This window comes from Hipposideros armiger, unplaced genomic scaffold (assembly GCF_001890085.2).
Source record: "Hipposideros armiger isolate ML-2016 unplaced genomic scaffold, ASM189008v1 scaffold_13, whole genome shotgun sequence".
In the NCBI taxonomy this organism is placed as follows: Eukaryota; Metazoa; Chordata; class Mammalia; order Chiroptera; family Hipposideridae; genus Hipposideros; species Hipposideros armiger.
The window spans coordinates 7,170,919-7,183,760 of NW_017731363.1; the positions used below are offsets into that span (position 1 = coordinate 7,170,919).

General features: G+C 35.8%; 1 long non-coding RNA gene across 1 annotated transcript in view; it reads right to left on the bottom strand.

Moving 5' to 3' along the window:
- Positions 1 to 9,615, bottom strand: part of LOC109395328 (uncharacterized) — an 89,930-nt gene extending 80,315 nt beyond the window's left edge. Inside the window, exon 1 of the long non-coding RNA XR_002126640.1 lies at positions 9,519 to 9,615. This is a non-coding gene — a long non-coding RNA (uncharacterized LOC109395328). The remainder of the gene's footprint in view (positions 1 to 9,518) is intronic.
- Between the last annotated feature and the right edge of the window lie 3,227 nt (positions 9,616 to 12,842).

The following is a 12,842-nucleotide window of genomic DNA, read 5'->3' on the forward strand; positions in this document are numbered from 1 at the left end:
TGCCCTGAGTCGTAGGCGACGGTGTAGGCTGCAGCCCCTGTGGCAGTGGGTTGCCATGGGCTACCGTGTGTAGCCAGCAGCCAGCGTGAGCAGCCGTCCAGAAGCCGGCGACTGATCTGCCTCCCCCGGGAAGAGCGCAATGATGGTGCCAATTTGGGCCAGTGAAGCAACATCCTCCACAACTAGACTGAAGAACAAAACGACAGCAACTTGTCGGTTCCCCTTCCCCCAATTCCCCAGTGCTGTTCCCATCCCCCCAATTCCCCAATAAAAAAATAATAAATAAAATTAATAAATTCCTAAATTATCAGTATAAAAAAATGGACCCCAGTGCTGGCTAAATCTGATATACTTGGCTAAAGTAAAGTTACAGCATGGAAAATTATATTTTCCCCCATTTTATTTCATTTGATAAGATAAAAAACTTGTTCTCCAGTTGCTTTACTTCCTGCCATGCTGTGTTTCAAGCCCCATTTTGTTGCTCTTTCGTACCCACTTATTCTGGCCCAATTTTTCTCTTAATTTATTCAGGTATTTATAGGATGATTTATGTGCCCTTGGCTCTGGGGATATGAAGATAAAAACAAAACAGAATAACCAAAATCCTCAATACCTGTTTCCAATAAACTGCCACAGAGTAATAGGAAAACATGGAAGGTGGTGGTGAATTAAGATACGGGATTGTTTAGTTTTTCAATTTTAGAGAATTTCTCAATAATGTTGTTTTTATGAACCTTAGTTTTGAGATAGTAGCTTTAAAATGTATATTAAAGTTTAAAATAATTTCTTGCCACCATTTCCCGTTCCACCCAGATTGTATGCACAGGTCAATGTGAGTATTGCAGAGAGGAGTCTGGTATTGTCCTAAAAATTTTACCTAAGTTTCTCATTTTTAGCTGGACCTTATATGTCCATACAGCTATAGTTATGCTAATCACTATAATTTTAAGAAATGCAAGCTGTTAGGCTTATGGTAAGAAAAATACTGCAACACACTCCCCAAACAAACAAAACCTCATCCTCTAGTTCTTTAAAGGCCACCACCCATGTTTTCGTATACATTTCCCCCTCAAGATTAGGTGTAGAGAAGCACAAAGCTAACTAAAACCTTAAATAAGATACTAACACAGAGACCATAACAATATAATACAAGAATAACCCACTATAGTAAAGTAGGGTTTATCTCAGGAATACAGCAATCATAAAATATAAGGACGTGCATTAATATAATTATGTCAATAATACAATAGCTGCAGAAAGTCATTTGTTAAAATTAAACATTTAAAGGTATTTTAAAACAGGAATGGAAGGCTTTCCTATTAATACACATATACAGGTAATTAATAGTCTTTATCATAAACCTATCATCATCATAGTCAACAGCAGATCTCTAGAGGTAGTCCCTGTCAACTCAGGAAAAACAATAGCAGATATCTATGTTTACTGTTTTTTATATAGTAGTATTTTGGAAAATTTTATTACTGTGATAAGTCATAGGAGTAAAAGAAAATAACACAAAAAATTATTATAATGAGATGACTTGATTATACACCTAGAAATCCAAGACATTCAGCTAAAAATAACAATCTCTTAATGAAAGCTTAATCAAGGTAACAGTATATGAGAAATACTCAGAACTCAATAGTACTCTGCACTTTCATAATATAGACATATAAAGCATAATTTTAAAATGATCAATTCAATAGAAATATAATGCCCTTAAAAGCAGAAGAAGTTAACATAAGATAGGATATGTAGAAGTTGAATAAATAAAACTGCAAAACTTTATTGGTATATTGAAAAGAGGACCTGAATAAATGGAAAATTGTGACATATTACCAGATGGAAAGACTGCATATTTTCTCATTGTTCTTTCTCCATGTTATATTTTAGATGACCTAGAATTCAATGCTTCATTTTAAATGGTTGTTTTCTAGAAGTTGTCAGTCTTATTCTAGAGTTCAACTTTGAGAACAAATAGCTAACACTCGTAAATATACATTTGGAAATACGGATTTTTACAAAGGGATGTAGAGATCCAGAAATGGTACCTATATGGGTAAATAGAGAAGATTTTAAAATCTAAATCACAATTTAAATTTTTAATGAAAATTTTTCAAAGGATAAATAACTGTTTTTCATAGACTTGCCATATAACCCAGCAACTCTACTTCTGGGTATATACCCAAAATAATGAAAGCAGGAACTCAAACAGATATTTGTACACCAATGTTCATAGCAGCATTATTCACAATAGCTAAATGGTAGGAACAACCCAAATGTCCATTGTCAGGTTAATGGGTAAACAAAAAACATATGCTATAGACATACAATGGAGTATTATTCAGCCTTAAAAGGTAACCACATTCTGATACTTGCTACAATATAGATGAACCTTGAAAACAGTATGCTAAGTGAAATAATCCAGACACAAAAAGAACAACTATTGCATGATTCCAGTTGTATGAGGAATCTTTAGTCAAATTCATAGAGACAGAAAGTAGAATAGTGATTATCAGGGGCTGGGGAATGAAGGAATGTGGAGATATTGTTTAATGTGTACAGGGTCTCAGTTTGCAATGATAAAAATGTTCTGGAGATGGATTGTGGTGATTATGGCACAATAATGTGAATGTACTTAATGCCACTGAATTGTACACTTAAAAATGGTAAAGACAATAAATTTGATGTTATGCATATTTTACCATCATAAAAAGATAATTAACTTAAAAAAATAGTAACAATGTATTATGGAAACACAAACACAGTCCTGGAGGGGAGGAATATAAGTACACTATCATAAAGTTTTTATACTATTTGTGAGGTTGTGTACAGTTATATATAAGTGGTATGTAGTTGAAAGTAAACTGATAAGTTAAAGATCTATACAATAAACCCTAAAGCAATCACTAAAGTAACAAAATAGTTACAAGCTGTAATCTAACAAAAGAGATAAAATGAAACAAAAAGTATTTCATTAATCCAAAAGAAATCAGAAAAAGAGAACAAGCAATAGTTTGGACAAACAGAAAATAAACACCAACATGATAGGCTTCAACCCAACCATGTCAATCATTATATTAAACATAAAAGTTCTAATTATCACAGTTAAAAGTTAGAGACTTCTAAAGTAGATAAAAAAGAAAATCTACAAAACATATACTGTAAATATAGACAAACTGGTTAACAGTCAAAGAGTAGAAAAGTATACCATGCCAACAAGACTCAAATAAAATGTGAGTGGTTATATTAATATCAAAGATTTCAGAGGAAAGAATATTACCAAGGAAAAATATGATTATTTTATAATCATATCACATTGATAACAGTGTCAATTCTTCAAGAGAACATTATTATTCTAAACTTTTATACATAGATGCTCAACATCATTATTAGGAAAATGCAAATTAAAGCCACAGTGAGATACCATTATGCACCCACTAAGAATGGCTAAAATTAAAAAGACTGATTATATCATGTGTTGGTGAGAATGTAGAAGAACTGGAACTTTCATACACTGCTGGTGGGAATATAATACGAGACACCTACTTTGGAAAAACAGTTTGATAGTTTCTTAAAAAGTTTAACACACACTGACAATGTCCTTCAGCCATTCCACTCTTAGATATTTACCTAAGAGAAATAAATGAAAGCATATGTCCATACAAGGACTTGCACATGAATGCCCATAATAGCTTTATTTGCAATAGTCAACAATCATGAACTGAACCAAATGCCTATTGAAAGAAGAATGGATAAACAATCCGTGGTATAGCCATCCAATGGAATGTTGCTCAGCAATAAAATGAATGAACTATTGATACACACTACAACATGGATGAATCTCAAAATATTTATGCTGAGTGATATAAGCCAAACCAAAAGGGTGCACGCTATATGATTCCATTTACACAGAATTGTATTTTTTTGTGAGTGTGTCTTTTTTTCATTTAATTTTTAAATTATTTTATACAGAATTCTAAAAGTGCAGTCTATAGTGGCAAGTGGTTGCCTGGGGATGGGAAGAAGGGGATGTGAAGGACAATGGGGCAAGAGGTAGGGAATACAAAAGGGCACAAGGAAACTTTTGTGGAGTGATGGATATATCAATAATCATTTTTTGATTATGGTGGTGGTACATTTTAAGTATGTGCATTTATTGTATGTCAACTCTATCTTAATAAAGTTATTAAAATATATAGAACACATTGTATGTAAATATAAATAATCATTTTATACCTTTAAGATAGGAAAAGAATGGCAGACAATAAATAAAATTAGGGTAATTCATTAGCAAATGGACAAGAATAGAATGAACATATCGCACTAAATAGGAATGAAAAGTTTTATATAAATAAACTTCTAATGTAAAGGAACAAAATCTAACAACCATAAAATGGAAAGAAATTGGTCATTTATCAAAAACTACAGAAGATGCTGACTTTCTAAATATAGGAGAGACAGAAGTAGTCACAAAGAAAAAGAAGGACAGATAATTCGGTATATTCTACACAAAAGAAAACAAAAAGCCATCTCGGAAAAAATATTTGCAGCAAAAATGCCTGAGGGTAAACATCTCTAATATACAAAGGGTCTGAATGAATGATCAATTCTAAGACCAACAAATAAGCAGGAAAAAGATGTGAATAGCCAATTCACAAAAGAGAAAATTCAAGTAAATGTTCAATAAAAAAGTGGCAACATTTAATTAGTAAAGTCTTAAAAATGAATGCTGGGGGCCTGCCGAGTGGCACATTGGTTAAGAGCTGGCTTGGGACGCCGGAGGGCCCTGGTTCGGATCCCACATATGAGGGCCAGTGACACTGTCCTCTACAGCTAAGATGCTGAACAACAGCTCAACCTGGAGCTGAGCTGCCCTGAGTCCCTGGCGATGGCGTAGGCTGCATCCCCTGCTGCAGTGGGTTGCCATGGGCTACCATGTGTAGCCAGCAGCCAGCGTGACGGCCCTCAAGCTGCCGTGAGTGGCCGTCCAGAAGCCGGCGACTGATCTGCCTCGCCTGGGAAGAGCGCAATGATGGTGCCAACTTGGGTCAGTGAAGCAACGTCCTCCACAACTAGACTGAAGAACAAAGCGACAGCAACTTGTCTGTTCCCCTTCCCCCAATTCCCCAGCGCTGTTCCCATCCCCCAATTCCCCAATTAAAAAAATCTTTAAAGAAAACAAAATGAATGCTGGTAAGTATATATGTTAAATCTGATACCTTTCGATATTACAGCTGCTTTGAATATTAGTATAAACTTTATAGAATGTAACATATTAAGTTTCTAAGAACTATAAAAGTATTCAAAGCCTTTGGTATAGTAATTTCCTTTCTGGGACTTTAGTTTAAGGAAATAATGCAAATTCTTGAACAGTCTTATGCATTAAGATACTTTTCAAATAACGACAAAAATTTAAAACAGTCCAAATAGCTAAAATAGGAGACTTGCTAATTAAATTAGGTTATAACTGCTCAATGGCATATTTTATAGGCATTAAGCAAAACATAGACACTATATAGCAAGATGGAAAAGACATGTAATATAACGTTAGGTTTAAAAGTGTGATATTTTATGTACTCTATGGTTAAAATAATATAAATATTTTAATGCAGCAAACGTGAAAGGTAAATATAAAACTGATAGCAGTAGATTAGTGGGTGATTTATTTTCCTATTTTAACTTTAATGCTCATATTAGTTTTATATTTAAAATTAAAAACAGTTCATAACAAACTATTTTACAGTAAGTGAGATGTAAATGCCAAGAATCTTTGAAAAACAATAGCAATACAAACATGAGAACTTTCGTTGCGCAAGGTGACCATTTTTGGGTTAATTTTCTGGAACTCATTTTCTTCCTGGGTACACTGATCTTTCTGAAGGCCGTCTAAATCTCAGATTTTAGGATTCTCAGTGCTCCATCAATACCAATTAAGATAAGCTGGGTTTCTACTGATTTTCTTTGTCTATTTGTGGACTACAAAATGCTAAACCAGTCAGTTTAGACAAACTAATCTAACTGAACAATTCAATGAAAAAAGTTCAAGTGCTAATTGTGCATTACATTGCTTCAAAGGAAGCTAAATGGATGTTGGTTCTTTAAGGGATTCTTTCACCCTGTTGTTAAACCTTCAGTTGAGGTATATGTACTAACAAGGATCTGGCTCTTCCTAAAAGGTTAAAAATGAACTCTTTAGAGTTCTCAGTGCCACCCTTCACTGCATATCACACTGATTACTAATATTAACTGTAGAGTGCTCAGATGCAAAGAATTATAATATCTTTGCTTAGTGTACTCCTTATTAACCTTCAGAGTGGCTTTGTTTGACCATCCTTTCCAAAATAGCCAACCCCCTGCTGTAATGCCACATCCATAATCTTATTTTATTTTTTTTCATAGCACTTATTAGTATCTTAAATTATTCTATTAACTTGTTCACTATTTTATTCATCTTTTTTTATTAGTTTCAGGTGTACAAAGCCACATAATAGTTAGACATTTACACCCTATTTTATTCATCTTTACTCATAAGATCTTATTTGTCTTATTGATTGAAATATCATCTGGGTCTAGAACCCTGCATGGTACATAGAAGGTGCTCAACTAATAATTGTAGAATGAATGAATGAATGAATGAATTTGACACCTGTAATGGTAAGGAACCAGCATAACAGGGCTGAAACCTATTCAAGACAAGATGAAGGTAAGGGAAGACTCCCTCAAGAACAGAGCTGGAACCAAAGAGGGCAGCCCAATGGGATGAAACAATCCTAATCCCCATTGTGGAAAATGGTGGCACCAGGGTATTCAACAAGATGGTCTTGTGCATAATGGGAAATCTATACTATTCTCTGATGAAGGAGTAGGGCAAGGAGGTAAGGCAATTTGATCATCACAATTCTTAGGCTCATTTTGGAAGCTCTCAGGAACCACCAAAACTTAGAGGTAGGTGAGGGTTGGCATCTCTTGCAATTTGGTGATAAAAGAAAATCTCAGACCAAATCCTGCTACACACATAGACATTTATTAACAAGCAAACAGGAAGTGCCATATAATCCCAAACTAAAATCCTAGAATTCTGTTCTTTCTGGTGCTCCATGAATAACTTGCATAAAATGTTCATCTGACAACTACAATATTATTATAGTGGTGGGACCTACTAAACATCCACTATAAAGAGGTGATCAGGAATATTCCAGAACATCAACCAGGTTCTGGATTTAGGGTTAAACGTGTGCTCAAACCAATGATAAATGTAAAGCGCTTGTTTGATTCTTAAAGATGAGTAGTGTTTTTAAAATATTTTGCCAATAAATACATCTTGAGTATCACCAATTGCACCCCTGAGAGCCATTTCTAACATCTCTTAGCCTAATTATCAAGCTATAAATTTTACCAATGAAAATCCATTTCTACCATTGATTATGCGAATTAGCAAAACCTCGTGTGGATGGGAGATAAAGATAGTGGAGGCATTTGTATTAGCCATCCCTGGAATGGCCTTTGTTATTAATTGTTTCCTGACCATTCCTGGGATATGGATTCCTTACTAGGATCCCTAATTGCTCCTAAGGGTAAATTAAAACTGACATATCTATATCATGCAGTTTATGCTGAAATATTTTAAAGAAAATTACAGACATCATAAATAGTACCCCTGATCATAACAAAGAAGGCCTTAGTGAGCTAGAGGTATAATGAAGAAGTATAATGGAAATTATATTGAAAGATTCAAAGCTATGAGAACAAAGCAGGGATCCAAGGCAGGCAACAATCTCATGTCAGGGCAGAAAGCTAGTTGGTAACTAAGCAATCCATACAGTGGGCATTAATATGAACGGTCCTACTTATAAAAGATGAGGAAAAGCAGAGGTGAGACATTAAATCAGGAGCAACACAGATAAGCAGGACTTCTCTCCTGGGGCACAAAATCTTCACTCTGAACTTGGCACTGGAGAGCCAGAAGTGTCCAGGAAGACAGCAAGTGTGAAATCATGATTTAATTATAAGTCCCATGGCCTTATGAGGGAAATGAAGAAAATGATAAGGGCAGAAGTTCCTTGAGTTTACATGTATATGGATAGGAATATCTGGAGTCCAGGTTACCATTCATATTTCATTATAACTCTATTCCTTTGTAATCCTATACATTAGATTTTATGAATTCAAAAACATTCTGAAATGTGTCCACAGGCTGACAAAGTATTTCATAGCATAAAAAATGTTAAGAACTGTGTGTGTGTGTGTGTGTGTGTGTGTGTGTGTGTGTGTGAAATCTTTATGAGGACTCAGACATTGAGTGAAGCTAAACCTATGGGTAGGGTAGGATTGGTCGTCGGAAGACCCATCAATGTAGAACAGGGGGAGATGAAACAGGCGTTGGAGTATGAGGCAGGAGACAGCCTCACCATTTATATCCAAATGAAATCAAGTAAAATTTAATCATAAGGGGGAAAGTTGCCACCAAGACTAAGAACCATTGGTAGAGGTATATATAGAAGAGGATGGGTTGTATACCAGGGGTGCCAAAAAATGTATACACATGACTTGTATTCATCTTTTGTTATCGGTGTATATTGGGTATTACAATTTTAATACAGTGTTTCCCTTTCTTAAAATGTGTATATGTTTTTTGGGGGCACCCGCTGTGTATATGAACCTCATCTAACAAAGCAGCTCCTCCTCTTCATTCAGAGTCTACATCCCAAAACTGTCTTAAGCCAACCCATAGACATAGGTTCAAGTGCAAGTAGTTTATGTAGGGTGTGATTTCAAGAGACATAGTAGAAGAGTAAATCAAAGAATGGAATCCAGAAAATAAAGTTGTGTTATTACTATTGTAGGCAACTGGAGCTTAATCACACTGGGGCGCTCTGGGCCCCAGAGTAGATCAACAGCTCAGAGTTATCCCACCTGAGGAACAAAGGCACTGAGATATTTATGCATGAATTTCTGTGAGTCATTGGTCAAAGGCTGTTCTTGTAAGAAGGCATTTATTTCTTGGCATTTGTGGCCTCGTGTTTGTGTGGGGGAGTAGAAGTCCTGAGGAATTTAAGGCCAGAGAAAGCCCAAGGGCAAAGAAAGGCAGATGCTGGCAGGTGGCAGTTGGCACTGAAATATAAGGGCTGAAGGGGACATGGGTGTGGTGGTGGTAGGAATCTGCCATACTTGGTAAATAATATTTGCATTAAACTCTACATAATAGGGTGTCTGAAGTCAGATTAAGGGGGTGTTCAGGTTTGGTGTACCCTCTCTCCTTATTCCAGCTTTCTTAACCATTCCTGTGTCCCTCCTCCTCTGTGGCAAAGAGAAAGAGAGTCAAAAATGTCTCCTCCAAAGTGATTTTTATAATTCCCAGAGTCTGAGAAGTATATCCTTGGCTGTTACCAGAAGTAAATATTGAGGCTATACCTGAAAACTGCAACACTATTTGTCTTCATTTCCAATGGGAGTATAGTGTGAGTGGAATTAATTGAAAGTTGAACATATAAGGCACTTAGAGAGTCGTCTCTTACCAGTCAGAGGAGGGAGAGTCTTCTGTTCAGTCCAAAGCTCATACTGTTCTCCATCATCTAGGATGACTCAGATGAATGGATCTTTTCAAAAGCATTAAAGGGACTGTGGAAAGAAAAATGGTGTTAAAAGCATGATGAAATTAAAAAGAAAACAAAACTCCTGGCATCTGTGGCCTGAAACATATCCAATTCCTATAAGTGCATCAAGCACAGCCTTTCACTTCCGCGTGTTTGTGTTCCTGGCATTCTTCCTTCTTTGAAACGAGAGAACCATCTGCATGCCCAGGTTATTTAATAATAAAGTTTATGTTGTTACTACTGACACTTATTTGTCCCTGACTACAAAAATGTTGTGAGAAAGAGCCAGATTTCTGTGAAAAGCCACAGACTTGAATTTCAGAAGGTGAAAGTTTTTCTTTACTTTGAAGGAAACATCATTATTGTTTCTCAAAGTGCTCTTTTCTGGATAAGGGTATGAAACCTAGAAAATATTTTAAAGCTATAATTAAGGGGTCTAGTCCATGCTAAATGGAATATGATAAGCCTGTTGCGGTAGTTGGGTCTCTAATATTTTACTCAGGTCAGAAGAGAAAGAATGAACCCTTTATAACTTGAAAATTGGGTTTTGAAGTTGATTTTTGCTTTTAAAAGAATTTGTCTTTAAGACCATCCAGAAAAGTCTTTAGAACATACAGTAGTATGAGCTCTCAAGTGAGGTTTCTTGTGAATGTCTGTGCCGAAGTGTTTCTATTGACCACTTTCTAGTCAAGTGTCACTAGAGAGAATAACACCTTACCTGGAAATGGCTGTGATGATTCACAAATACAAATGGAGAGTTTCTTCTCAGTAAATAATTGAAAATATTTTTACAGTGGTCACTCAAACTCTTCAGATCTAGAGATCAGTTTACCTACTATTATTCCCTAATCTAATGCATCTCTGGAAGAAAATACCTAGTGTTATAATAAGCTCTTTGGTTTGAAATGATAATGAGAAGACTTGCCATTTTTAAGAAGAAAACACACTGATGATTTATTGGGCATTAGGTAGGCTTCATTTATCTGGGTGGTGATGCTGAAATGGGGAAAGACTATATTTCATCCAAAATGGCCTCTGATAATGTTCAACAAAGTACCTTGCTGTCTTTCTAGTGGGGAAACAGGATTTCACAATGTTTTGTTTTTTGTTTTAATTTTTGTTGTGGTTTTATTTGGGTCTCCTTAGTACATGCACACACGGATTTGACACAACTGAGAAGGGGCTCAACCTGACCTTGGAGAAGTCACTTTGTAACTGATAATAAGTTTGCTTATTTGTAGAATGATGGCTTCTCTGAGCTCCTTTTCTCAATTACAGCCAGTGTTGTACCTTTGCACCTATCTTCTGGTGGATAAGCTAGAGGAGAAAAGGAGGATTTGAGAAAAAGGAAGAGAAAGGAAAGGAGAAATGAAGAATATATTACCCTTTTCTTCTGGTAAGAATTTTATTAGCTCAATTCTGATTTACAGTAAAAAAGGGGAGGCTAGTCTACTTTATTATTTCTTTCACACCTAAGAAGGCTGTATGAAAAAAAAAAAGAAAAGGGTAAAAAAAAAAAAGAAAGAAAGAGTGAGGAAACAGAAAAAAAAAAGAAGGCTGTATGAATACTGCTTCTTAGGCTCAGGAAGGAACTGAAGAGAAAAATGTCTCTATTGCTATCTCATTTCCCTCAATGGCTGAAATGTTTTCTGTAGGATTCTAGACCTGCCTGTGAATGGGAGGTTGACAAGATGTATTTGGAGTGGAATAGCAGCAACTTTGCTACAGGGACTAGACCTGCAGGGATATGCATCTCCTCCCCCTAATTTCCTCAAAAAGCAGAATGCCAGACATTGAAGACAAATTACCAGTGTACTGTATCAGCATGGTAATGATTCAGCTGATTAGGCCAACACATATTTCTTCTAATTGACTAGGAAGGAATTTTGGTTTCAGGACTACTAATTAAATGGTTCTATTTTTTATTAACTCTAGGCCCAAAGCTTCTATGCAAAGGCCCTCAAGTTAGTTGCACATAAACACACATTCTTCTTTAACATGGAATTTTTACTTCCCAGTAAAATTTTGGTGGGTGCGAGCCTACAGATTGTTTTGAAAAAGCTGCATAAATGTACTTGGGCACAGTTGAGCATTGCTTACTACTTCAACAATAGAGAGACTATTAGTCCACTTTTATCATATTTTCAGAACCCCCAGAGAAATGTAATGTTAAGTACTAAGTCCTTAATGAAGACCAAGGTATTCAATATTAAAACTTAACACAGTTGAAAATAGCACCCCATTAAGGTTTTAAAACTGTCAGCCTTGGTTCTTTTTAACTTGAATTGTTTTTCTTTCAGTATGTTAGCTATGTAATATGGAAACAACCTCACATTAATATTCACTCAATCTGATGCCTCCTATGTAGCCAGGCACTAGCAGAGCAGCATCTCTGTAGAGCAGAATACTCTCTGAATTAAGAAAATTGTCCATAATGAGTCTAGCTACACTGCAGATAAAATGTAACCTCGTCTCATATGGCTGTAACATTTACAGGAAAATTCATTAAATTTGCCCCAGAAAGGCAGAAGGGCACATTTCTCTACATTGATGGAAATCATTGATTTTTTTTAAACTGAGGCTCTAAGAGCCTGAATAGATGGGATCCCACTTTCTAAATGTCTATACATCAGAGACAGGATTGACAGTCTTATCAGTCTGTCCTTTGTGTACTTCAAACATCCCAAGTCTGTGGTGCTAAAAGATTTATACATCATTTTATATTTATAACTTATTTCTATTCATTACTCTTCAGGATGGCTGCAAGAAGGTTGTTCTGGTATTGGCCCCGGGTTTCAGAGAGGACAACAGCTACCGAGATGTTATATGATGAGATGAAAGCTTGCAAATGGCAGCAGTAGGATTATAACGAACTGAGATTTTATTGTCTCTTAGAATATGTGATCAGAAGTAAAAGAAAAGCTTTGGAGATCCAGAGGATTTTGATCAGATTAGATAAATTCCCCCAAAGCTTGGCACTTAGCACCTTACCCACTACTGCTAGATACTTAGAAGTCTACACTTGCCCTTAGAGGTCTCCTTGGGGCTATGTGTTGTGGCTACTCAATTAGGGGAGAAAGTAGAGGGAGATGGTTGCTATTTATGCCCGGAACATTCTCTTCATATCATCATTCTCTGACACCATATATTTAAAGATGGAAAGAAGAGGCCAACATAATACAATATTAAAAGTTATTCATCAGGAAAGAAAATGTAACTGCGATTTTCACCCACTCTCAAGTAAGA